General features: G+C 36.0%; 1 protein-coding gene and 1 pseudogene across 1 annotated transcript in view; both read left to right on the top strand.

Moving 5' to 3' along the window:
- LAMA2 (laminin subunit alpha 2) overlaps nt 1-27,980 on the top strand; it is a 536,992-nt gene that overhangs the window by 11,093 nt on the left and 497,919 nt on the right. The window lies entirely within an intron of this gene.
- Nucleotides 18,252-18,945, top strand: LOC119252869 (60S ribosomal protein L12-like; annotated as a pseudogene).

The following is a 27,980-nucleotide window of genomic DNA, read 5'->3' on the forward strand; positions in this document are numbered from 1 at the left end:
TTTGCCTGTGACGACACTGGAGGCGCCATGGCGGCACAGAAGGTGGATACGGTCTGGGAGCTGTGGGACAAGACCTCACATGGAGGAGAAGATGCCCAAGAGGACCAGCCAACGACACCGGAAAGGACCAGCCAATGACCCCTGAGGCAGCAGGCCGTTGCTGACGCAGGGAGAGGCCAATGGACTTGAACTGATGGACTGATGGACTAGGACTGACAATCCCGCCAGAAGGCGGAGGACCTTGCAGGTTGATATGTTTTGGGACCCTGGGGGTGGAACAGTTTTGTTTGTAAACCCCAGGAGATGGGAATCTGGGGGTGGCCAGTGGGCCTAGATGGCCAAAAGCAGCCTGTGCATGCCCAGCAGCCAGGTGGAGGAGAAAAGCCAACTAAGTAGGCAAAAGCTGGTGCTGATGCTAAGTTGAGAAGCCCTGAGCGGCTGTTAAGCAGCCTGGGTATGCTGAAGAACTGTGAGTCTCGTAAAATCACCTGTGGGTGATGCCCTGCTCATTCTTGAGTGAGGGTGAGTAGCTGAGGAACCTGTCCTTGGGGGACGGGTGGGGAACGTGGCTTGGGGTGGAGCCCAAGCCGAATGCAGAGTTTGGATCCCCGACCCATGTGCTTGTGCTGTGGGTTGGCTTGAGTGCAGGGGTCTGCGAGTCGCATGGGTGGCCATGAAGGCCGAGTGTTGGAGCGACTGCAGACAGAAACCCTGAGGGTTGATGATTACCCCCAACAGAATAAAATTGCCAATCCCAGAGCGAGTGCATCCTGGGGGTGGATGCTGTGTGTGCCTTGTAGCCTAGAGTACAGCCAGAGAAGGCCAGGAAGCCTGACGGCTCCTGGTATGTTATAGTAGATGCCGTGAGTGATTCCCCTCCCTCGTATGAGCAGTGCCTTCAGCAGCAGATTTGGTGGCTCATCTGCTGGTACCAATAATTGTCTTTTGCACTTGGTTGGTGCCCTGCCTGGACTTATTTGTGTTCTGTTGTATTTTGTTGTATTTTGTTATATTTGATGTATTTGCTTTTGTGGGCCATGGCTGCATTGTTTGTTTGCTTAGAAAATTGTGTATATATATGTATAGACTGTGTGGCAGAAAACCCTGAGGGGGTGGACTGTAGGGTAAAGAAAATATCAGGCTTTTCTGCCCTTCCGCCATTAGGATAGATGATGGATCCTTGTCCTGAATGCATGCCTGATGGCGGGCACCTGGAATAGGGTGTGGGCATAGGTAGATGGGATTCAGCTGAGCTAAGACTGTGCTTTTAAGGGCGGCGTCACGGGGGGACGCCAACAGCCCCAGCAGCAGCAGCAGAACCTGAAGGAGAAGCTGAAGCAGAAGCAGAGAACGCCAGAGAGCCCAGATAGAGTGAAGACTTGCTGGGGGCTGGGAGGCCTGCCAGCCTCCCAGCCCCCCAGCCAGCACCCCTGCCTGCCATATGCCTGGTGAACCCCAAATAAAAAACCTGCAAAACTACTGAGGACTCTGACTCTTCCTTTACCCGATCTGCATGGGATCAGAAAACCTGCACTGTGCCCAGTCCGGCCTTTACACTATAGCTAGCACAGTTTTGTAGTTTATTGTCTGCTATGCCTTTTTCAACTATGAAATGAGACTGAAAGTATGAAAAAGAAGTGAAAGAATGCAATTGTCATTTCAGGTAGCTACTTTGTCTCACTTGATTGTTGTGAGGAGTATATCAGGCAATGCATATAAAACAAGTAACATCAATAAACATGTCTTTTCAAAATGCCTCTAGAAAAATGAAGTAAGTCTAAAAATGTCTTATTGCCAATATATTTGGTGGGTTAAACCAGCATTTTTCCCTCTAGGACCATGTATAACAAACTCAGCTGATGCTGTTTATGGAGGAATTTGCTAGCACACTTGAAAACACATGTGTATGAGTCAATTTGTGTTGTATTTAACTATACTGAATTTCATAGTTTAGCCTACATACACCTTTTTATACTTTCATTTTATATATATATATTCCTCTGTTTTGGAAATAACTGAAGAGTAAAAAAAAGTGTGGATTTAGGTGATGGCCAAATTGGATTTACAGTGATGTTACAGCTTTTTTTTTTTTTTTTTTTTTTGCTGAGAGAAAAATCCTGAGTCAATAGAGTTTAAATTACCTGTTAATAAAATAGAATTAAGCTAGATAGTATATGTGAAAATATTTGGCAACTAATCAGTAAATATAAACTCTTTTCCACTTTAGGTAATTATAAAGCTCAAGAATGATTTTTGCAATTCATATGACATAATCCCTCTGCTTAGAAGAACAAAATATTCTAAAAGTAGATCATAGATGGCAAACTATGTTATTGCAGGGAGATTAAACAATTCTATCAAGGTCACACAACAAGTCAGTAATAGAGATAAGAAGAAACTCAGATTTCTATAATTAGCTAATAGTTGTGTCAGTTGCTCAGTGTGAGAAATGATTTAAACAGACAACAGGTTAGAAATATTTGCATTACTTCATGGCTATTTATATTCCAAATATGACATAATACTTGTTGTTTTCTTGGAATCATCCATTTTCACATGTGTACTTATTAAGGATTGATGAAATATTTTTTAAAAAGAATTCTTTTAATAGAAATGTTGTTAGAAAAAATATATGGCACATAGTAAGTGCTCCACAAAAATTAGTTGTTATTTTCAATCAGTGAAACTATGTGTCCTCATTGACATCTGCTTCAGTAGAGATGACAATTTTGCATGGTTGATACACCAGGGAATTTCATTTCAGGATGGTCTCCTAGATGGTAGAAAAGCTTTCAATATAGACCTTCGTGATTTGGTCTCTATTCACTAAGGTAGAGAAAATAGAATTGCAACTGGGCTAGCAAGAATTTTTAGTCTGTCTAGTGTAAATTGAAACATAATTACAAGTATCTAAAAAAAAATGAAAGAAATAACCAAAAGAACTACCTCAGGAAATCATAACCACTAACAAATCTCTAAGGCATCTGCTTTGCTAAACTTGGGAATATTTAATTTTGAAAAAAAATTTAGACAAAGCACTTTAATTAGCCCTTTTATGATTCAAAAAATTTCTGTCATACTCAACATGTAATGTGTAACTGTTCACTTTTTCATTCTGATGCTTTATAAATATTACTAAATTTGTAACTCTAACTCCAGAATACAAGTTTGCCTTTAACCCTTATTAAAAATGTGAACTTAAACAATGGATAGGTCATTTAACCATCCTGAAGTTCAACTTTTTATGTTAAAAAAAAAACACAACATTTTTTATAGCTGAGTAGTATTCTATTGTGTGTATTATTTTTTTCTGATCTAGTTCTCTGTTGTTGGGCACTCAAGCTGTTTAAATAACTCAGCTATTTTAAATAGGACTGCAATAAACATAGGAGCCCATATATCCCTTCAAATTGGTATTTTTGTATTTTTGCAGTGGATACTTAGGAGTACTGCTAGATAATATGATAAATCCATTTTCACTGTTTTGAGAAATCTTTATAGTGTTTTTCATATAGGCTGGATATATTTACATCCCTACTAACAGTGTTTAACTGTTTCTTTTTCGTTACATAGTTGCCAACACTAATTCTACTTTTAAACACTTTGCCTCTTCTTCTCCTTTTAAAATGGAGTTGAAAACTCATTTCCTGATGTCTGCATTGATAAATCCACCTATACCTAGCACTCTGTCACTGTACTTCTCCACGTCATAAAATATAACATAAAATTCTTCATTTTACGTGCTTGATTTTTTATTTTTCTTGCTTGATTTATGTGTTTATGTGCTGAGAGTATGGGAGATGTGGAATTTATGTTGAAAGCCTATGTTTTTTCTTTTTTTATACTAATTGAAACATTAGTGATTGAATTCTATGTGAATGCAACAGGCCATGGCAATATATTTAAATGGGAACTTACTCAGAGGAAATAGACAAGTGGCATGCTGCTTCAATTTTAATCTCTTAGCATGTATTCTTTATGCATAAAGAGTCAGCAAAGTTATTGAAAAGACAATATTAACCAAATAATGAAGAAACTTCAGTCAACTGTAGAATTAATATACTAACAAATTTCAAGTTAAATATCCTAAAACTGAGAATATTAAAAACTTTTAAAATTTCTCTGCAGTGATTAGCTAATATAATTTTCAGATAGAACAGATTCTATAAACTAAATGTCTAAATTTAAGTAACTATATAACATAGTCATTATTATTTCAGTGAAGAGATAAAATCAAATCTTACCTGACTTTCTTAATTATAGCGTACTTTTCCACTCTGCTATCATATGCTTTAATTTGTTTGCCATCTGGTGTCTAGGGTATTTTATTATTTTACCACAATTTCTATACCTCTATAAAAGCTTTTGAGTATTGTTGCATATAAAGCAGTATGGAGTAAAGGGGGATTAATACTTAAAATGCAGTCACTTAGCCTGATAAAAATAAGAAGAAATAGGATCCAAGATTTTTTAAATCCTAGTTATGCATTTCAATTATAACTAAATTCTTCTCTCAAATATGGAAAACAGCAATTTCTTTTCAAAAGAGAAAGCTAATGTAAACATTGCAGCATTATAACAATATTTAGGAATGGTTGAGTTCTGATTTTTAAAAATTGAATCTATAATGTTTTGTATTAATTGAAAAAATGGTTTCCTATGTACTGTAGAGGGAAGCATCCATTCATTGTATCAGTGTTTATGAAAGTTCTTACTCCTTCCTTCTCTTAATTGAAGTGTTTAATTCATTTTTACATTCTACTCATAACCAGATACAACTTAGACTATGTTTAATGTATAATTTTGTATTAACACACATATTTTCTGTTTCTCATGGCAGATTTGTGTATGGTTTCATATATTAGGGAATTATAAATTGAATTTATTATAATTCAAATAAGTAAAATATTAATGTTAAAAATCTAATGTTATTTTGACTAGCTCCTTTGAGTCATATGGGAACTATGAAGACTTACAGTGAATCATTATTTCACCAAGATTTTTTTCTGAAAAGACATTCACCATAACTAGAATTATATTTTGCTCATTACATTCCATTGACGTAATTTTAAATTTCCATTATCCTTCACAATAAATGGAATTTTATTATATCTGATTTCACAATAAGTGGGTTACAGTATCATTGACATTTAGTAAAATTACAGATCTTAGTGTCTTTGTATATTCTGCATTAAAACTCATTATGTGTGCTTCAATTCTATTTCAAAGAGACTACTATTAATTTACATTCTTGTATAGAAGAGTTCTGTCTAAACTCCCATTGCTTGATTTCATGGTGTCTTTTTTTTTTCCTGAAGTTATTTGAAGATATTTCTTAGTGTATTTGCAGCTGTTGAATAGAAATGAGATAAAACTTGTAGAGTATAAACATATTTTCGTGGACTTTTCTCTAACAGTAAGTCTTTATGAAGACTTTGTACATCTAGTCCTTTGCACATCTCTTCCAGCTTTCTGTGTTCTATACTGTATCATGAGAGTTCTTGTAGAAAAGTAGTTTTACTTAGTGCTTAAAACAACTTTATCTTCTGTAGAATGAGATTAAATTATTTCTTTTATCTCACATTTAGGGGACAAAGCTTGGTGAGAATAGAATTTTTATCTGGATAGATGTTTCTGGGATTTGATGGCAGAGGCCTGGGACAGTGGGGTGTAGGCTGAATTAGTTGACAGAGACAATGGACTGACTTCCTTTCTAAGAGAACTAGTGCTGGGATTTCAGAAGGCATCCAGCTGCAACTTAAGCCTCTCTCTCATTTTTTCCCTAGAGAGGTCTTACAACTCTAGACCCAGGGGCTGAATATCCTCAAGGGTCTGAAACCCATGGAAGAGTAAGGCCTAAGCCACAGCAACTCAATCCACTTTGATGGGAGGAACATTTTAATGTCATCCAGGTCAAGATCACTCACTCAGTCTGTGTTAATACCTTAGAATACCTTCTTCTCTTCTGTCTGCTCTTTATTTTCCTTCTTCTCTGAGAAGTAAAGGGTCACAGAGTTATTAATTACTCCAATAAACAGCTTTGTATTTTATCATTGTGCAACCCATAATCTTAGTTCTTCAGCTTAGTTTGTGGGCATCCTGTTTGTATTTACACTAACAGAGCTGGACCCTTGACCAAGTTTTAAAGAGCATTTTTAATTCCAAAATAATGTATTTTACAGCCTCATTTTCCTTTGTGTCTATCTCCCAAGATAATAGTATCTGGAGTTTGTACTTATTCTGAGTTCCTTAACATTATTGCCTGGTCAGAAACCATGCATATTAACAGGAAACATGTTGTGCATCTGGAAGCCAGAGTATAATAAGCATTGTTAATTTAGTTAAAGGAAAAGACAGCTGTTTAAGATTAGCCTGCTTGTGCATGTGTGGGAGTTAACAGAATAATGTCTCTTTCCCAAGATGTGTATTTTTTTTCCTTTTGCTTATATGCAAATTTTAAGTGATGGAGGAATGAATGAACTAAATGAAATAATAAGTCATTTTTTACTTGGAACTTGGTTGACAAGCACTCATCTGAATGGTGATACTGAGTCCTAGAAACCAGATAACTCAGAAGTATTTCTATACTGTGCATTATTTTCTGTAGTATAAAATAATAAACTAGATATAGACACTCTTATTTTCAGTATCGACCTTCATGTAACCATTACTTAGAGCCCTTGCTTAAATGATACCTTGCAGTTCTTGTTGTTGTTTTCTGATAAGTATTCTGATAATTATTAGATTTCACATATTTTTGTAAAGTGTGTAGTGACATTGTTTTTTGAAAAATATAGTTTGTATGTTTATTTTGAACATCTTATTTCTATTTATTTTTCACAAATTTTAACTACTTTTCTATTGAAGGAATAATACCAATGTGTCTTGCATTTTATTCCCTTTGTTTCCGCTATTGCTGATTTCCCTGAGAACTGGCATTGTGGTCACCATTCTATAGCTGAGAAAAAGAGGCTCCTCTGGACCATAAGTTATTTTAAATATGACATAAACAATACATTTTGAACAACTTTTTGGAGGTATAGTTTACTTACGGTAACATTCACAGTTAACTATATAGGTCAGAGACTTTGATAGATGTATGCACCTATGTAAGCAGCACCCCAAACAAGAAATATATTTCCACCTTCCTACAAACTTCCCACTGACTCTTTGAAGTCTCCCTTCTCCCAAACTTTTACCTCATTAGTATCTTCTGTTTTAGAATTTTCTTTACCATTTATTTTTTGTACTTGACGCCTTTGGTTGAGCCTAATCTGTAAAAATCATCCATGTTTTTGTATTCAGTATTTTTTGTATCAAATTTTAACCTAACACCTACTGATGACATTCTACTGTGTCCATTATTATGAATAAATTTGGTGTTTAAACTGTGTACAAGCTCTCCTATGGACATGTTTTCATTTATTATATTTATCTAGGGGTGGAATTCCTGGGTTGCATAGTAAATGTATATCTAATTTTATAAGAAATGGGAAAATTTTTTCCCAAAGCAATTGTATCATTATACTTTCCCAACAAAAGTCATGATATTAATTGAGTGGCATTTGCATCTAATAACAAATGTTTGGTAAGATAACTTTGGGAATTAAGAATGATAATACAATTGATTTTTTTCCTCTATGGAAAGAATTTCAGCTAACTTCTGGCAAATTTAAGATTTGTACAAAATTCTACATAGGTATCAAAGCAGAATAAATATATTTTTTCAACTTTTAAAGCAGGTTATTAGTCACTTATTAGCTAATTGTTTTTACATGCATTCTGATCATGGGTAAAGCAATAATAATAATAATAGAAAAATAAAAACCCCAATTTATTTATTAGATAAGAATGTATAGAACATGTACTGTAAAAAAAAGGGTTTTTTAATACTGTACATACAAAGATCAGCCAGAATTTTTCTTGCAATAATTGTGTATATAGAAAAAATGTATATGTTTGGTGAGATTAATACAGGCAGTATGTCTGTGGAAAAGGATTTCACTTGCTTATTAAAAATGTTTTTAGATTCTTAGGGAAGTGGGAAGATTTTTACCTCCTAGGAGTAGGGACACTTTCATAGAGGGGATGAAATTTGGTTGAACCAGACAGGAGAGAAGAATTTAGATGGCTAGATCAGGACAAGACCAGGTCAGGTGAGGAGATGGTGGGTTATAGGGATGACTGATCAGAAATGTAGGAAAGTACAAGCAGAATTGGTGAACTGGGAAAACAAAGGTTTAAGTTTAGTTGTTTTTTTTTTTTAAAGATTTATTTATTTATGCATGCCAGAACCGGGGTACAGACCAGAGATGTGGGGGGTGAGAGTTTCACCAGAGACAGAGTGGGGAGCAGAACAGCCAGATTAACAGAAATACACTGCTGAGTGGAGCAGCGGGTGAGTCAGGGGAGGTCTGCTACGCCATGTTTGATCCCTGGCCGGGGATCGAACTTGTGCCACATAGGTTGTGTCTTAAACCCTTGCACCGCCAGGGAGTCCCTGAGTTTAGGTTTGTTACTAGTAAAGAAAGAAGTTAGTTTGTGAGAAGAAGAAGCTTCTTTCAAATTGAAATTTGAAAATGTATTCATTCTGAGAGATAATGAAGACTAAAGGTTTCTCCTAGAATGTTATTATAATGAAATGCAGAGAATAGTGATTGGCTTTGATGAAGTTTGGAAGCTCTAAGAAAGGTTACACTATATTAGCATTTTTAAAGTAACTTGACTTTTTCACTTTCAATTTCATATTTTTAGTAACTTTCCAAATTTTATTACTTTAGCCATAAAAAAAGACCCTGCTTCATTGATTTAACCAATTATGATTGGACTGGTGTACTTTTTGTCAAAATAAAACACATTTTTATGAAAAAAAGATTCATTTCACTCTATCCAGGTTTTTTTTGTTTGTTTGTTTTGATTTTCTATATCAGATAAACATCTATATGAATTTAAACTATCTCTTTCACTGAATACATTTTTTAAAAGATTTTTATTTTATTTATTTATTTATACAAGAACCAGGGTACAGTCCAGATGCGTGGGAGGGTGAGAGGATTCACCAGAGACAGAGTGGGGAATAGAACAGGCAGACTGAGGAAATACACTGCTGACAGGAGCAGTGGGCACACTAGGAGAGGTCCTCTTGCCATGTGGGCCTCTCTGAGGCCCTCTCTGGATCCCCTCCAGGGATCCAACTGGCACTGCAGAGGTTGTAGACAGCTTCACAGCACTGTGCTCAACCGCCTGTGCCACCAGGGTAGACCCGATGTTTTAAATTTGGTTTTACTTGCTATTATTAAGCGGAGGTATTTTAATGCAAAATTCCTTGAAAGATTGTGTATTGCCCCTTATTGTGATTAAAGCAGCTATACTCCTGTCTCAGGAATCTGATTGGTGGATATTACTTACAGTATATTTTATAATTGCATTAATAATCAAAGTTAAGTTGTGAGACTAGATTAGAGGTGTTTACTAGCAACAAAATATCAAAATACAGGCATGAATGTATTTTTTTTAAAATTAATTTATTTATTTATACAAGCACTGGGTATAGTCAGAAGCTTGGGAGGGTGAGAGGATTCACCAGAGCCAGAGCGGGGAACAGAACAGGCAGACTGACAAAGCACACTGCTGAGGGGAGCAGTGGGCGGCAGGAGAGGTCTGTGCGCCATGTGGGACCCTCGCTGGCAGCCAGGGATTGAACCCGCGTGCAGAGGCTGCAGGCAGCTTCGCATAGCTTCGCAGCCCAGCGCTCAACCGCTGCGCCACTGGGGAGGCCCATGAATGTATTTTTATGTAATGAAACTATCTCAGCATATAGTTCACCTTAATTAAATTAATTTATGAATAAAGTTTGTTTGCAAGAGAAGAAAAATTATGTTTGTTTGTAATAGCACAGTCAAATCTTATCAATAGTTATCTTCTGAGAATAAGTATGGGTGCCGTTAATTAAATTAAGCTGTCTTTTTTTTTTTTACTATAGCTATGATTGCATTTGTCTAGCAAACCTAGACAAAATTAGGTAACTAAAAACTGAATTGTGAGAAAATGGAAGAGAAAAAATTTAGAAGAGAAAAGGGAAGCTAAGTTCCTCATCCTTTATTTTCTCAAGGTTGTTAATTTCCAACTTTAGTGGTTATTGAAATATAGGAAGGGGTTTTATTTTAGGTTTAAAGATAACTCTCTAAGGCTCAAGGTTTGATTCAATTGTTTTACTGTCACAATTCCCAAGAGTCACATAGTTATGGGTTATTGTATTAATTTGATATTTCAAACCATTGATTTGTACTTACTGGCTTCCTGCTGTAAATAGGTAGATAAATGTTGCTTAAATAGTATTGCGGTGCATTTGATTTTGTACATTAGAAAATGCATGCATATTTATTAGAAATGTAAATGTTAAAATTATCAAACAAAATGTGAAGTGAGCAGCAACGAAATACTACTTATGATAAGAGCTAACCTGTATAATATAACTGTGTAATCCTCTATAAGATATGTCTGTATGTAATACTTCAAGTTCAATATAGCTCCTGGGCTCAGTACATCCCAGTGTCAAGCATATCTAATTTTGAAATAGCTATTCTTACTTCAAAAGAGAAATATTCTTTAATTTAATTTACTGTAGTTTAAAGATATACCATCTAGAAGACAGCAAAGTCAGCTTTTGTGGACATCTCTGCTTAGAAGAATCTTTTTTTTTTTTTTTAAAGATTTATTTATACAAGCACTGGGTACAGTCAGAAGTGCGGGAGGGTGAGAGGATTCACCAGAGACAGAGCAGGGAACAGGACAGGCAGACTGATGAAATACACTGCAGGGGGGAGCAGCAGACGCGGCATGGGAGGTCTGTCGCGCCATGTGGGGCCCTCACCTGTGGCTGTGGATTGAACTGCGCTACAGAGGCTGCGGACAGCTTCTCAGCCCAGCGTTCAACTGCTGCACCACCAGGGGAGGCCCTGCTTAGAAGAATCTTAAGATAGGTCTTATACTTGCACTTTAAGATGAAAATAGCAAATTCTCTAAAATAGACTTATCATTGAATGAAAGTAGTCATTTTGAAGTCAGGTGAAACCAAGGTATACCCAGGAACCCCAAACCGTTAAGGGCAAAATTTTTTTTTCCCATTCTAAAAGGGTACAAAGGCAAAGTAAGCAGACCCCCTCCCCAATGTTTTTTTTTTTTTAAGATTTATTTATTTATTTATACAAGCACTGGGAACAGTCAGAAGCGCAGGACGGTGAGAGAATTCACCAGAGCCAGAGCGGGGAGCAGAGCAGGCAGAAGGACCGAAGCACACTGCTGAGGGGAGCAGGTGGCAGGACCCATGTGGGACCCTCGCCGGTGGCCGGGGACCAGCCGGGGATCAAACCAGCGCTGCAGAGGCTGCGGGCAGCTTCGGAACCCAGCACTCAACCGCTGCGCCACCGGGGAGGCCCACCTCCCCAATGTTTTTATTCCTAATTTGCCTAACTGATTTTGAGTAACAGAACACTTATTCATTTATGAGTAGCTCTACTTGGAATGTTTTGTTGCTCTACCCTATTAAGTGACAAAGGTAAGGTTGATATGGGATAATGTAGTTGGTCTACTTTGAAATACTTTTCTTCACATGGAGATTTGCCTGAATGCTATGGCTATCCATTCAGTATTTGGCCAAGTGCTGAAAATCATATATTTGCCTCTATCAAAATATTTGGCAAACTTTCCACCCAGACACATGAAAAATTCGGGGGCAAAAAATGGCAAAAAAAAAAAAAAGTTTTTCATTAAAAAACCCTCCACATGATAGGGTCTCCCCGGTGGCTCAGTGGGTGAGCACAGCGTTGTGAAGCTGTCTACAGCCTCTGCAGTGCAGGTTCGATTCCCAGCCGGCCAGGGAGATACCCACATGGTGTGGCAGACCTCTCCTGTCTCACCTGCTGCTCCCCACAGCAGTGTATTTCGGTCTGTGTGCCTGTTCTGCTCCCCACTCTGTCTCTGGTGAATCCTCTCACCCTCCTGCACCTCTGGCCTGTACCCCAGTTATGGTATAAATAAAATAAATCTTAAAAAAAAACCCTACATATGATAGTCACATACATATTTCTCCCCTTTAATTACTAATATGCTTTTTAGATTAGTCTGTTGACTTTAAGGAGTTATGAAAGAACAAGGTAAGAACTTAGAAAAGAATTTTGCCCAGAGCCTATCTGATTCTCTTAGCATTTTGTGGAACAGCGTGAGAGATCCCTTCCAATTGTATAGGATAAGTTCAGCCCACTGAACACTGCTTAACAGCAGTTTACCACAAGCCAGTTATAATGTCAAAAACATCAGAACCTTTTCTTTTCTTCTCTATTTGAATAATGATAAATGTCTTCATGCTGTGTGAGAACTACTGAAGTGTATTTCTCTGCAGGTAAACTTGGCAGTGTCTTATAGAATGCTACTCGTTGGGAGTATTACTTAAACAGTGTGAAATGCATTGTCTGACAAGAATTGTATCACAATTTAGAATGATGTTTATGCAAGTGGATAGTCTGCCAGTTATTTGTAGTTAAAAAAAAGTGGACCTCCGAGGCCATAATATAAAACTCAAGCCTTTATTTGGATATTTGTAGTGAAAACTGTAGTTGTTCCTTGTGGAGAATAATGTAAGCGCAATCATTTGGCCATAGTCCATCAAATTTGTATGATAAAGTAAATATTCTTTACTCCCAAGGTAAGATGTATAATTAGTCACTAATTTTTTCAAGTAGATAAATATAATTTTCATTGAAATTCAGATATTTAAACTAATTTTCTCTCATGCTGATCCTTTTTCTACCTGTTGGTTGCTCTTACTCTTACTTACTATCTAGATACTTGGCTATTACTTGCTGCTAGGTTGTCATCAATAGTGATTTCATAATCCTAGCTGGCAGCTTAATATTCAGGTTACCAAGAACCTCATGGCTTAATGGGCTTATCATTTTGGAAGTCAAAAAGTTCACAGTTCTTAGAAAATTTTTGAAAGACTTCAATTATGTGGATTCATATTCCCATTCAGTGAATGCATAGGCCCTACAAAAGTAATAATCAAAGAAAACAACTACAACTATTGGTATTTAGATCTCCAAGCCCAAAAATATTGAACTGCTTGATTAGTTGTGTGACTACTTGTGAAATGGCTTATGCAATGCATTGCCCACACCAATTAAATACTATAATTTGAAAACTGTCACCACTTAATGTGACATAAAAATGACAGATAATAATAATAATGACAGTAAAATAATGGACATTTTAATTCTTCTTTCCCTAATGATTTTTATTTTAACATAATGGTTTCTTTATAAGTTAAAATCTGATTGCATATAGCTCCAAGATACTATCCTATCTGCTGGAGTTTCTCAAATAGCATGGACATTGAGAAGTTTAGGAGCTGTTGTGTCATGTGAACAGTAACTGTGAAGTTAGCCCATGAACTTAGGATTCAAGGTGAGCTATAACCACCTACTTTTCCATTAAACATTCATCTAAAGTTGAAGAAACCTATTGGCCCTCAAGCTGAATCCTCTGTTTTAATAGGAATGATTTGGTACTTATGGTGAGATAAGATCTGTTGGGGTGGAATTTGGAGTATGGAAACTTTAAATATTAGGTTTAAGTTAGGTGAGTAATGGAGACCTCTACCTCCTTACCCCATTATATTTACATTTATGTTGACTAATACCCATCTAATTTAAATTCCACCACAATCCCTTCTTAAATGTGCATAAATTGAGGGTTATTTCATTGTCTTGTAGTCATTTCCTTTTATTTTTACTCTATATCCCTATGTCTGTTTCTCTTTCTTTTCATCTTAATATCCCTTCTTTGTACACTACCCTTTAAACTCATAGTTGTAGAGGTGCATGATTAGCCTATTGACAGAAAGTTAGTTTTGTCATTTTCTTTTGAGAGAAAGCTTAAGGAGCAAGCAAAAGTAATTATTTCCCCCAGCTTGATGATGTTTACTAAAAAATTGATATCAGTACTGTGAGATTTCTAAACTTATACTTTAATTTAGTGAAGTGGGAATTCTGAACTTAAAAAATTGGAAACATGTACTTTGGGATCTAAGTAAACTTACTGAAATGAATGTACATGTATTTGCATTCCAGTTATAGTTGTCTTTAATCTGAAAATATTTTTAGTCATAAAAATCTACATAATGCTGAATTATAAAAAGAGATTGGAGTTAGTAAAAGGAAATAAAAGAATCTTCATAGTTAGGATTTGCACATTTATCATCTTCTATCCCAGTTGTTCTTTAATAAACTTTCTAGAAAAACACTATCCTCTAACCACTGTCCAGAAGAAACCTCTAGTAATCTTGCTAATTTTCATTTACTTCATTCTCTTTAGTATACTTAATATTTCCTGTAACAGATACAACATTCACAGTGTTAATACAAAAAATGTGTATATTTTACATTTGTAGTATGGAGCTTGATTTGTGATTCTGAGTCTCCAGTTTGCTTAGGGTAAGCTACTTAATTTAGTTGCTTTGGGTAATTTCAGTTCAATCCAGTAAATTTTTGGTCAGTTTATCATTTAAAATTGCTTGTTTCAAGGTTCAGCCTCCTAATTTTGCTCCTGATGTGAAATCTAGGTGTGTGGGAATCATCTATACTATAACTTTGTGGTATCAGGACTGAGAGGTGTGTATTTTGGATCCTGATTAGATGTAGTGGTCCATATAATGTAGATATTGTATGGTGATTGCTTTTACTAGTGTTAATCAGGAATCTCATCCTGTTAAGATTTAGTTCTCCTATAAAAATCCCAGTATTAACGTCAATCATACATGGCATCTGGTCCATGGTATTTCTCCTATCCTCATTACTTTGCTTTGCATTCTAATGATCTCTAGCAAATGAACTGACCCCCACTCTGTTTCCTCAATAATGGACCTATAAGAGCACCAGGAATTTTCTTCTGCTTCCCCTCTGAGAACCATGGAGTGCTCATAGTGATTGTTAAGAATTAGTGTCCTTGCTTATGACTATTTATATATAAGCTTTATAGAGACAACTTTTCTCCCAACATCTAGAGGTACCAATTCTGAATGTTCTGTTTTAAACTACAAGTAAAGTCTTATGTCAGTTAATTCAGATAATGTTAATACACTCACCACCACCACCACCACCACATTAGTACTACTGTCATCTACATAATGGTTAATATTCACCATGTGCTGTTATAAGCACTCGATACATATTAACTTGCTTCTCACAATAACATAATGACTTAGATAATATTGTTCTCATTTTGTAGACAGGGAATTTAGGGCATAAGGTGAAAAGACTCACTCAAGATTGGCCTTAGTGGCAGACCCAGAAATTCTGACACTATAGTCTGCACTACTAATTCCAAAACTCTGTGGGTAGCCCAGATATGTATGACTTTCCTCCTCTGACTTACATCAATTTTTTTTATCTTCAGTAGTCCAGGGACTGGGTTAGTCAAGGAGAAGGGCATGGTGGTAGATTGTGAAGGAACTATGTTCCATTGGAAAGCAAATTCCTTCTACCTTCAAATACCATAACTCACTTTCACCTGAATTATAGTCTCTTAGACTCAGAAACTATGGATTTGGAGTCTTTATTCTCCCTTCCCCAATTTATGACTCCTCACAAAAAATGATACCCTTACATTCTAAGATTCAGCTATTATTGGTTACATGAAAACAGAACACATTAATGTTCAAGTTTTTAATTTGTCTAGAACACACTTACCAAAGGAGTTTAGTCAGCCCTATCCTGCAAATCTATTAGACGAACTTTATGAAACAGACACTTTTGTAGGTTAAAAATGGTGACTAGTAGTAATTTCGTATGTTTCAACCTAATATTACTTCATCAATTTCCTTAGAGCTTCACAATCATTACAATGATTCAGGCCACCATCATCTCACAACTAGGAGTCATCACAGCAGTCTTTTAATGGAATTTCCTGTTTCCAATTTCACCCTCTCCCATTTGTTTGGTATATTTCAGTTAGAGTAAGCTTTATAAAATACAATAGTATTGAGCCACTCCTCTCTATAAATTGCTGTAATGGCATCTGATTGACCTTTGTATAAAATACAGATTCTGTTATTGTGATTAATAAGTTGTATAGCCATACATCTCAGTTTCTGACAGCCCTGGTTTATGTCTGCTGCCCCAGCCTAATTATTAAAGGTGCCCCCTTTTATTCACAAAAGTGGCCTGGTTTAGGTGATGAATTATATAATCACCTTCTTTGTAAGGTGTCTTTTGATCTGGCCTCTGCATTTCTCTCCAGCTTCATCTCACACCAATTTTTCAATCATAATTTGAGCTGTAGCCATGCTGAACTTCTTAGGATTTATGGAACATGTCACCTTCTCTCTAGGTTATGAGCTTGGGTCCATGATGTTGCCGCTGTCTGAAACTTCCTGAAACGTACCTCTGTTAGTTTGATCAATTCATGCTAATCTATTTTGACTGCAACTATGTGCTTCGTGCAAGAGCATTCCATGATCTTTAGACAAATTTGAATTTTCCTGTTTTCTAGAATCATATTTGTGTACTCTGTGTACTCCCAATCAATCCTCTTCCCACTTAACCGTTTTTCTATATTATTTCTCTGCTGCTTTTCAGAGTGTCAATTCTGGCAAGCCAGGAATCTCAGTTTATTCACCACTGTATCTCCAGGGCTTCAAAAGTGTTTATCGTGTTATAGATATTACTAAAAATATGCATATGTGTGGAATGAAATTATGATACAATAGTAATTTCAACATGACTTTACACTTTGATATCTGCTCTTGACTTTTTATATTGGGAGAGATGTTGAGAGAGGATGAAGCACAATAGAAAGGGAGAAGAGGAGAAAGAGAGGACAGAAAGGAATAAGTCTTGCATATCAAGAAAAGAACAAATAGAAAAAACAGAGGTTTTGAACTGACAATTTGAATGGACACCTACATTCCATTTCTGCTCGCCTGATCCTGTTGTTACACTGCTGCTCCCACTTATCTTAGCAGGGACACTTGAAAAGCCTAAAACCCATTATATTTTGCCTGCAGTGTGCAAACTTATTAGACCATCTTATATAGTAGCATAATTTTCAGTAAGTGCAGAAAGTAATTATGTATAAATTTGAGGAAGTATTGGACTAAGATAATCTTTGCTTTTTAAAGTTGGTAACACTCAAGTTAAACAAAACAAAACAATTTCTAAAATGGTGACTAAAAGTAAGGACTGTTTAAATACAATTTGTAGCATTCACTTTCCAAAGAGGAAAGTGGGAAGCTGTTTGTAAGCTATAATTGGAGGCTATTGTTGTGGGTTGAATTGCATCCTAAAAAAAGTATGTAGAAATCCTGACCATCACCCACCTGGGTACCTATGAATGTGACCTTATTTGGAAATTAGGTCTCTGTAGATGCAGTCAAGTTAAGATGAGATCATACTGGTTTAGGGTGGGTCCTAATCCTATATGAATGTGTAATAAGTCTTAATAAGAAGGGAAGAGACAGGGAGATAGGGAGAAGACCATGTGAAGATCTACCTGTAGACTAACGTGATACATCTACATTCCAAACAATTCCAGGAATTGCTGGTTACAATTAGAAACTAGGGAAGAGGCATGGGATAGATACTCCTTCATGGCACCTAGAAGGATCACACCTTTTGAAAATTTGATTTTGGATTTCTAGACTCCAGAACTATAGGAGAACACATTTCTATTGTTTTAAGCCACCCAGTTTGTGGTGATTTGTTATGATAGCTAGGAAAATAATGCAATGAATATAACTATCTCAAAGGAAAAAAAAAAGGTTATCTAATACTTTGAATGAAAGGATGGAGACAGAAGTAGGAGAATGATTAGAGGAATAATTATATAGGATTGAAATTATATAGGAAAGAAATTATTCTTTCTTACTGCTCTCAATCCTATCCGCTGTAGTAGTCTGATCAATGTTGGGCCATGTTGTGTGACAAATAAATCCTCAGATCTCAATACTTTAATATGTAGATGCTTGGTTCTTCGGATCTCAGTTTTCCTCCACTCCTGATGTCACCATCTCAGGAAATGCCTTCTAATGGTATATGATCAGAGGATGATGGAACTGACTCTCAAATTCTTCAGTGTTTCAGCTGGGAAGTAAAACACATTGTTCTGACCAATATCATCATTATAGAAATGGTCATATAGTCTTTCTAAGTTTAAAGGTGCTGAGAAGTGTGGGGGACCAAAGGAATATTTGATGTAAATTGCTCTCTCTGCTTACTCTTAATGACCAAAGAAAATATTCTTCAGCTTTTGACTTTCGGCTCCAAGGAAGCCAAGGGGCAACTTTCTTTGTTCTTCCTGAATCCAGGTTAATCCAACATCAGTCTCTTAAGTTCGACCCAAGTGAAGTCAAAGTTGTATACCTGAGGTGCACCAGTGGCAGGTGTCATGTCTGCCCTGGTTCCCAAGATCAGATCCCTGGGTCTGCCTCCCAAAAAAGTTGGTGATGACATTGCCAAGGCAGAAAGGTCTGAGGATTACAGTGAAATTGACCATTTAGAACAGACAGGCCCATATTGAAAAGGTGTATTTAGCCTCTACCCTCATCACCAAATCCCTTAAGGAACTGCCAAGAGTATGAAAGAAGCAGAAAAACATTAAGCACAAAGGAAAAATCACTTTTGATGAGATTGTTAGCATATCCCATTAGATGTGACACTGATCATTAGCCAGAGAACTCTCTGAACTATTAAAGAGATGCTGGACACTGCTCAGTCTGTGGGCTGCAGTGTTGATGGCTGCCACCCTCTTGACATCATTGATGACATCAATAGTGCTGTGATGGAGCACTGTGCCAGTTAAGAGCTATAAAAGAAAATCCTAATAAAGGATCATTTGATGGGAAAAAAATTATACTTCAAAATCTGTTAAAATCACACTATTGTCTCAAATATTCTTTTTATTCCAGTAAGAGTCTTTTAATATACAATTTAATATATAATTGTTAAGTCTTTTAATATACAATTGTTACGTAAGTACTTCTTTTTCCATAGTTTTGTATTTGTTTGTACCACAACTACTGACATAATTGAAATTTGTCTCCATCCCAAATTATTATTTAAACATCTACTAATTTCAGTTCTAACACGTTTGAACTGCTTATATTGAAGAGGAAGGAGAAGATCCAGTAGGGGAAGGAGGGAGGGAGGAGGAAGAAGCTACATAGGATTCTCTCTTTATCTTTAGCCATTTTAATTATAATGTGTATTGGTGTGTTTCTGTTTGGCTTATTTTGTTTGGAGCTCTTTGAGCTTCTTACATCTGGATGTTTCCTTTCTCAGTTTGGAGAAGTTCTTAGATATCATTTCTTCTTAGACATTTACTTAGATATTTTTGTTATACTTCAAAAATAGATTTATTATCAATATTTAGGGTGAATTCATGATCAAGAATTGGAAAAAGTGTCAGAAATCAAAGGGTTTAAAAGGCTCCCAAACTACTGACAACTTAAGTTATATTTCTTTTTTTTTCAGTATAGAGAAATCCAAAATAACAATGATATAATCCATAAGTATATATTATTTAATACTACCATTGTCTTGATTAATAAAAGATATTATAGACCAAATTTTGAATATTTATGGTCCTTTTTGAAATTGATAATCCTTTTGCTAAGGAAATTGGCCCATCCTCTTGAGCCCCTCCCTCTTTTTGAAGTATAAAAAGACCATTTTGACAATTAGAAATATTTAGAGTAGTTATAAAGTTATAGTTGGTAAGGTGTTTTAATATTCAAGAGATAAAATGTTGTAGTATTTTATTGGTAAGACTGTGAAACAAATCCCAGTTCACTTAAGCTCTGCTAACAAAGATGGGATGGAGAATTAAGTAGGTTTATGCTGAATCTGATTAAGGTTGACATCTGTTTGAATACATTCATTCTCTAAGGTATAGTTTTTAGTATAAATCATCAACCAAGCACAAAATGGTGAAGTCGAAAGTAACAGGACACAAAGGTCTGGTGTATTTTAAGGGACTAAGAATGTTCTGTGCCTCTGAAATGAGATCTGTAGCTGATATTTGTCTGTAACTAATAAACTAATAAAAAGACTCAAGCAATTCCTGGTTCATGCACTAGTCTTTCTCCTCTATCCTCACTCCTCTGGAGCAATGGGCATCAAACTCCTTTTGGTAGGAAATATAAATTATGACCAGCTCTCTTTCTAACACACATACATACCCACACTAAAACACAGACACACACACACACTAAAATGTCATAAAATGTCATCAAGCAATACTTAGACCGATTAAATTCTGTGCACTACAATATTTCTATTCTATATTCTTTTTTATTTTCATTTTTTAAAGATTTATTTATTTATGCATACAAGATCTGGAGTACAGTCCAGACGTATGGGGGGTGCGAGGATTCACCAGAGACAGAGTGGGGAACAGAACAGGCAGATCAACCAAAGTACATTGCTGAGGGGAGCAGTGGGCAAGTCAGGAGAGGTCTGCTGCGGGTTAATCCCTGGCCAGCCGGTATTGAGCTCATGCTGTAGAGGCTGCAGACAGCTTCACAAGTTGCATCTTAACCCCTTGAGCCACCAGGGAGGCCCCTATATTCTTTTTTAAATACTAGTTTTGACCTATTACATAGATTTAAATATCTGCTCACTTATAATAATGACAATTTGAAAAATCCCTCTCAGTGTTTCATTTTATGTATTTCATTATGGGAGTGATTGAATGCTTAGTGTTGACTAAGCAATAGATCATCTCATATTTACCTGCATATACAAATAAAACATCTTTGTGAGTTGGAATCTTTGTTCAGGAAATTTGCTTGAAATTCTTCATAAAGGATTTACCTCATTGTTTTTTTATTAAGTCTGTGTAAATGCTAAGGTGAAGGAAGATACAACTCTCATAAGAATTATGAAACTGTTTTAAATGATCATCTCTAAGTATGTGTTTATTAATTATCCCAGGGGAGATTGCCAGTATTCATTTTTATTTATGTGGAAACCTTCTAGGAATGAGATACAAAACATGTAAGATTGTATTAATGAAAGTTTCCTTAAGGATTCAAAATTCATAGCCATCATCAATTTTATTTTTTAGAAGATTTATTTATTTATTTATTTATTTATTTATTCATTCATTCATTCATTCATTTATTTATTTATTTATATGAGCACTGGGTACAGTCAGAAGCGTGGGAGGGTGAGAGAATTCACCAGAGCCAGAGCGGAGAGCAAAACAGGCAGACGGATGAAGTACACTGCTGAGGGGCGAGGCAGGAGAGGTCTGCTCGCCATGTTGGACCATCGCCCTGGGGCGGGGGATTGTACTGGTGATGCAGAGGCTGCGGGCAGATTTGCAACCCAGCGCTCAACTGCTGTGCCACCAGGGAGGCCCCCATCATCAATTTTAAATATTAAAATAGTGTTTATTCTTCCTGAGAAACTTTGCAAGTTCTTGTCTGCATTACTTTTGTGATTCATGGCTTTTTTTTTCTTCTTCCAGGAATTGGAAGCCAGTTAAATAAGATCAAGTTTTTTCTCCTTGGGTCCAAAAATGTGGTAATTTTAGTCTAATGATGCAGAATTTGTAGGTTCACCTAAGTTCAAGCTTTAAATGTTACTTCTATGCCAATGACTCTAAACTCCTTATTTGTCCTCTTATTTGTTAATTTCTGATAATGGCACTAACAATCTTCCAGGCATAAGCCCTTATAGTCATACTAGATTCCTTTCTTTCCTATTGTATTATGTCAATCAGCAAAGGCTCAGTTCTATTTTGAGAGTATTTCATTCATTTTCCTTTGTATTTCTATTCCTACTGCTTATGTCTACATTACCTTTTATCTGGACTTTTACAACTGTATCTTGAGGTATTTATTGGTGCTATTCATGTATTTGTCCTTTTCTCTTCCTGCTGGGCACATGGTAGCATTGCATTTGCCTATCCCTGAAGTTAGGTATACACATAGTTAGTAAGCTGTATACAGAAGTGACATGTGTTGTTCTGAGATTAAGTCCTTTAAAAACCAGTGCACAATTCACCATGCTATGGTGATCTTCCAAATGGATGCTTGGGTATGAAAGATATGTTCCCATGCTCCCCATGGGTCCCAAGAGCACATAGAGCATGAGCAAGAAATAAATTTTTATTACTTTAATCACTGAATATTTGGATTTACTGCTTATTCAACATCCTAGCCTGTCCTGAGTGATAAAATCCCTTACCAATTTCTCTGTTCAATGTCTTCTCTCCCTCGATTATTCTCTATCATCATCATAAAAAACTTTCTAAAATAATCCTCATATAAATTCCTTACTAAATCATTCAGTATTTCTCCATTATCTTCAATCTATTCTTTGTCACAATGTGTGTCTTAATTTTCTTTTGAAACAATCTCTGCTGTTTCTTTACATGCATATCCACTGAATATTTTCTATCTCTCTAGCTTTTCTGTTCCTATGATCCGGGGTGTGTTTGTTTGTAGTGCTGTTTGTATTATTCTTTAAAAGTCAATTTACTATTAGTTTATGAAGCTATACGGTTCAGGAGTATAGCTTCATCCTGAATATGTGTGTATACCACACTGTAACCACCAGCAAAATTCTTGTACCATTCACCCCCATCAAATTGATCCCTTCTGACCATTCCTCCCACTATACTTCTTCCCGTCTGCTAACCACCAATTTGTTGACAGAATCTGAGGGTTGTTTTTGTTGTTTTGTTAATTCAATTGTGTTGTTTCTTTATATTCTACATCTGAGTGAAATCATACAATAGTTGTCTTTCTCTTTCTGACTATCACCCAGGTTCCATCCCTGTTGTCACAAAAGGCAAAATCTCATCCTTAAAATAGCTGGCTAGGGCCTCCCCCACTGGCTACAAAGCTGCCTGCAGCCTCTGTAGCGCTGGTGCGATCCCTGGCCTCAGGCGAGGGTCCCACATGGCGCGCAGACCTCTCCTGCCCCACCGGCTGCTCCCCTCAGAAGTGCTTCGTCAGTCAGCCTGTTCTGTTCCCTGCTCTGGCTAATTCTCTCACCCTCCTGTGCTTCTGACTGTACCCAGTGCTTGTATAAAAAAAAATAAGTAAATCTTGAAAAAAATAAAATAAAATAGCTGACTAGTATTTCAGTGAATAAATCTACCACAACTCCTTTATCCATTCATCTGTTGATGGACACTTCGGTTGTTTCCATGTCTTGACTATTGTAACTAATTATTTATTTCTTAAGTTAAAAAATGAAAATATCAAGATGACATGAAATGTCTTTCAAATGATCTAAAAATTAATTTTTTAAAGATCCACTTTGACTTTTACTCTCTTATATGGCTTATTTTATTTGACTTTCAAGCATTTCTTTGTGACTCTAATTTTTAAATAATTTAAGCAAATAAAAAATTAGTATGGTAAATTGTGCACTGCTATGTTTAAGTAGTTACTTTCTAAGTAGTGTACTTGAACTGTTATTGTAAAATATATTATTATTCTTTTAATTTTATATCTATTTCTTTAAAAGAAACATTTATTCTTTTTCTTAAACTACTTTAAATGCATTAACCATTCTTTTCTGAGCAATATCAGGATCCAAGTCAATGAACATTAATCTATGTTTTCTTAACCATAATTATTGTTATTTTTTAAATAAAATTTTTAAAAGATTCATTTATTTATGCATACAAGAACCGGGTACAGGCCAGATATGCAGGAGGGTGAGAGGATTCACCAGAGACAGAGTTGGGGAACAGAACAGGCAGAAGGACCGAAATACACTGCTGAGGGGAGCAGCAGGCAAGACAGGAGAGGTCTGCTGCGCCATGTGAGTTTCCCCCTGACTGGCCTGGGATCAAACTCATGCTGCAGAGGCTGCAGATTGCTTCATAATGCAGTGCTTAACACCGTGTACCACCAGGGAGGCCCCTTAACTATAATTATTAACAGGAAAAAAAACCCTAGAATTTTTTATTCCCCAAAATCAAACTTAAATATTCCTCTATATTTTATTCTAAAAGTTATTGTTACAGAATAGCCAGAAGAACCAATTAGATGATCCTTTATCTATGTTGTAAAAACTTTGCCTCTATTATATGGGTCTTTTCATGAGTTTCTCCCAAGTAGAGTTCTTTCACTAATTGAAATTTTGCTGATGTGAAATCTTAAATAGGAGTAACCAGTCCTTATGCAAATCTCTCCAGTTGTTTCTTCCAGTTGTGATGCTTTTGAGTTTGAGAATCAGTCACTCAATATGTATTTGCTGAGAGCTTACTGATTTTCAGGCCTTAAACTGTTACTAACGAGAATACCAAGTGTGGGATATAAACTCTGCCTCAAGGCAGAGTTATGTTCAAAATATGACTTATATACATTACAGAGAAATCTAAAAGAAAATGGTTAAATTCTAATTTTCACTCTGCCGTCTGAATGGAAAGAACTGAGAAAAAGGAGAATGCGTATGAGATATGAATGGGCCTTAGACAGGGTCAGCCTTATAAGCTGTGCCAAGTGCTCACCCAAAATCTCTCAGATGAGATGACTCATCAAAATCTCTGGATTTGGGTCCAAAATTTGCAATTTTACCAAAATCCTAATATGCACCCAACCCAAAGTTGGCAAGGATCTTTTGGAACCTTGTGGGAACACAATGATCTCCTGGAGTTAGATTTCTGACTCCAAAGTCAGGCTTGTCTGTGTTTTGATTATAACTTTAGCATTTGCAAACTCTATGACTTTAGGTGAGTTGCTAAAAAACTGTAGTCAATCTGTGAAAATAGGGATGATGATCATAAAAATAATGGGTATTTTCTCATTGAGTTGTGAGGATCAAACAAAATAGTAGAGAGAAAATATTAAATCAAGCACAGTATGTAGTACTGCCATTATTATTTATAATTGATGTTTTATGAGGCCTTGACAGGGCGAGGTACTGCACTGTTTCCATGGGTTATTTCATTTGATGTTTACCACCTCTTTCATGAAGAACATTTTGTTATCCCATGTTTTAGATGAAGAAACACTTGGAGAGATTATAGAAGTTGCAGATTCACCAGTTACTATTTGGAGGAGTTTATGCAAACATAAGGTTTTTGCATCTAGTTCAGGAAACTGCTTTCTTTACCACACCTGCCTCCCTGGATGAGTATGAGTTTAGTGCTGAAATTATGGAAATAAAGAGTCAGGGCACTGGATATTAAAGTTTACAACTTAAACTCCTCAGAGGATGTCCTTCTCAGAAGTAGTCTTCCTCCTACTTACTTGTGTTTTGCTTTTTTATTTGGACACATCTGTTTGTGATTTCCTATGTCCCACAAGGAGAGAAGGGAACACCCTGGGAGTACCAACATTTAAGGGTGAGCCAAAGAAAAGGAGTCAACAACAACAAAAAGAATAGAATTCCGTCATCTCAACTCCCAAATTCATTCCACATTAGCTGGTTTTAATTTCAGTTAATGAGCTCCGGTGCCTGATTCAGAACCTTCAGAATGACCCAGTTCTTTTCTATTTGAACTGCTTATTACTTCTTCAGAGTCCAGACTTGAGTATTTCTCCCCTTGTTTTATATTGACTATACATCTTGTTACTAGCCTCTTCTTATTTTGAGCAATCTCCCATCCAGTTATTTCCTGTAAATCCAGTTATTTTCCAAAATATCAAAAGTCTCACTCACGTTCTTTACATGCTCACCACTAAGTCTAGAAAGGCCTTCTTTATTTGGTGAAGTCTCTTTTAAGACTTAGCAAAAATATTGATGTACATAAAAATATTGATGTATTTTGACCATTTTCTTTTTTTGGTTTCTTCATCTATAATAGTATTTACCATAATATTTTATAATTTGTCTTCCTTACAAGAAGTAAGCACCACAAGTTCAAGCATTTTCCTATTTTACCACTATGTTCTTATGCGTGTCCCATGGTAGCTATTCAATAAATAGGTGTTGAATAAAAGTGTGAATCTATTTATAACATGCTCTGCTTCACTTGGCTTTAAACTTTATAAGGGTTAGAACTGCTTCTGATTCATCTACTTCCTTTATAATTATCATAGTATCTGATTTATAATGCAAACAAACATACAAATAAACAAAAGATTAGATGCATAAATATTTTCGAGGAAAACAGAAAAAAATCAGTATTCAGAAAGTCCACCGAGACTTGAGAGTATGAGCATCTTGGTTGCAGAAGGGCAAGCAGAATCCACAGGTCATAATGAAGTAAATGCAGAGTAAATGGAAAATTTTCAGAGTTAGGAAATTTTTGACAAGTACTGGCTTAATGTCTACTAGTTACCAGTCATTTTCAGTGCTAGAGAAATTGAGATTAGTAGAGTGCAGTGGGAGAGATTTATTAACTTGAAAAGTAAAGTATAATCTTAAAGTTTGTGTTAGAAAGATTAGTCTGAAGGTTTTTGAAAGATGGATTGGGAAAGGGAGGAGGTTTGTTGAATGAATGAATGAATTGAATAAATCAAATGAAATAACATGGTTTTTGTGAATCTTCATTTAGTTTGGTTCTTTTGACTGAAATTTGACTATGTTTTACCAATTCTTTGGTTCTCTTGCATTGAAGTAAAAAGATTGTTAAAATACAGTTTTCAAGTTTCAGAAACAAAAAAAATAAAACGACATGCTAGACAAAGAGATGAGCTTAGAACTAAGAAAAAAAAGGAGGTGGTGAATGTATAAGTGAGAAACATGATAATGAGTTTTATTAACAAGATACACCATTAAGTGCAAACATATTCTCATGCGGTGGGCAGTAGTTTGATTCTCTGTGCCCAGCATGCTCTTATCTATTGATGGTGATGTTTCAAATACACAGTGTAGTTGGGGTCATCACATAACCCAGATACACCTCTGTCCCTGAGAAGTTAACAGGTAGAAGATGAAGGGGAGACAAAATTGGTCTCTGCTAATCTTGGCTGGAAAAGAACATCTCTGGAGAACACTGTCTAAATTTAGCTCTGTTTAAAGTGCTCCACAGCAGAAGAGCAGAAAAAAACAATCTCATTAAAACAAGCCCAGAAAACAATTCCAAGGTATATGATTAAAAGCAAGCCAAACAACTGAAGCACAAATAGAGTGACCTTCTCTTGACTTCTACTTTCACGGTTCTACTTATTCAAGTCCTGTTTTGGACATTAAGCTTTGTTCATAGCCATGACTTGCAGTTATTCAGCCATCCCATCTATAATTTTTTCCCCATCTATTTTTATTGAGTTCTTTTAGGAGGAACTGGGAAAAATCTTTATCAACAAAGATTTTCATTCAAGTGCTTTAAAAAAAAACAGTATGTCTGCAATAGCATTTAAAAGTTCCTATTCTATTATCAGTTAAGTTACTATTGTCATTGAAAACCAGAGAAATCCTTTTCTCCCAGTTTAGTTTAAAAAGAAAGCAAAAAAGATGGACAACAACCAGAAATAAATTATTATCCCTCTAATTTTAAAACTATAAAGTTATTCATTTAAGTGGAATCTGAAAGTTTTTGTGTGTCTCTGAATACTGTTGTCATGGAGATTAAAGCATTTTTTTTTAGTTTTGTATACTGGGAACAGCAGATTTCTTCTAGTTGATGTTTCTGTGGAATAAAAAATTTAGTTTCTATAAAATTCTATAAATTACCTGGCTGATACTTTGTTAAAACAAAAGTTTAATTAAGAAAGTTATGTTTTAATCTTATTTTGGATGACATTTTACCTATACATTATGGAGAGTATTGAACAGTGATCAGTTCCACTGGCAACAGCCTTGGTTGCAGTGAAGCCCAAGTACTTAGCAAAAGAACTCTTCCGGGTGGCAGAGCTAGCTGCATGGGGTGGGAGAGCTGTGGGAATGTCCTAGAGGCCTGTAGAGTCCTTGACTATTTTTTCCTAGTTCAGTTTAAAACTGGACTGTCCACTTGGTGGGAAATGCAGTCTGTGAAAACTCTGCTCTATCTTTGCTGTACAGAACTCTCACTGTCAGGTG

This window comes from Talpa occidentalis, unplaced genomic scaffold (assembly GCF_014898055.3).
Source record: "Talpa occidentalis isolate TD23 unplaced genomic scaffold, MPIMG_talOcc4v2.1 talOcc4.2, whole genome shotgun sequence".
Lineage (NCBI taxonomy): Eukaryota > Metazoa > Chordata > Mammalia > Eulipotyphla > Talpidae > Talpa > Talpa occidentalis.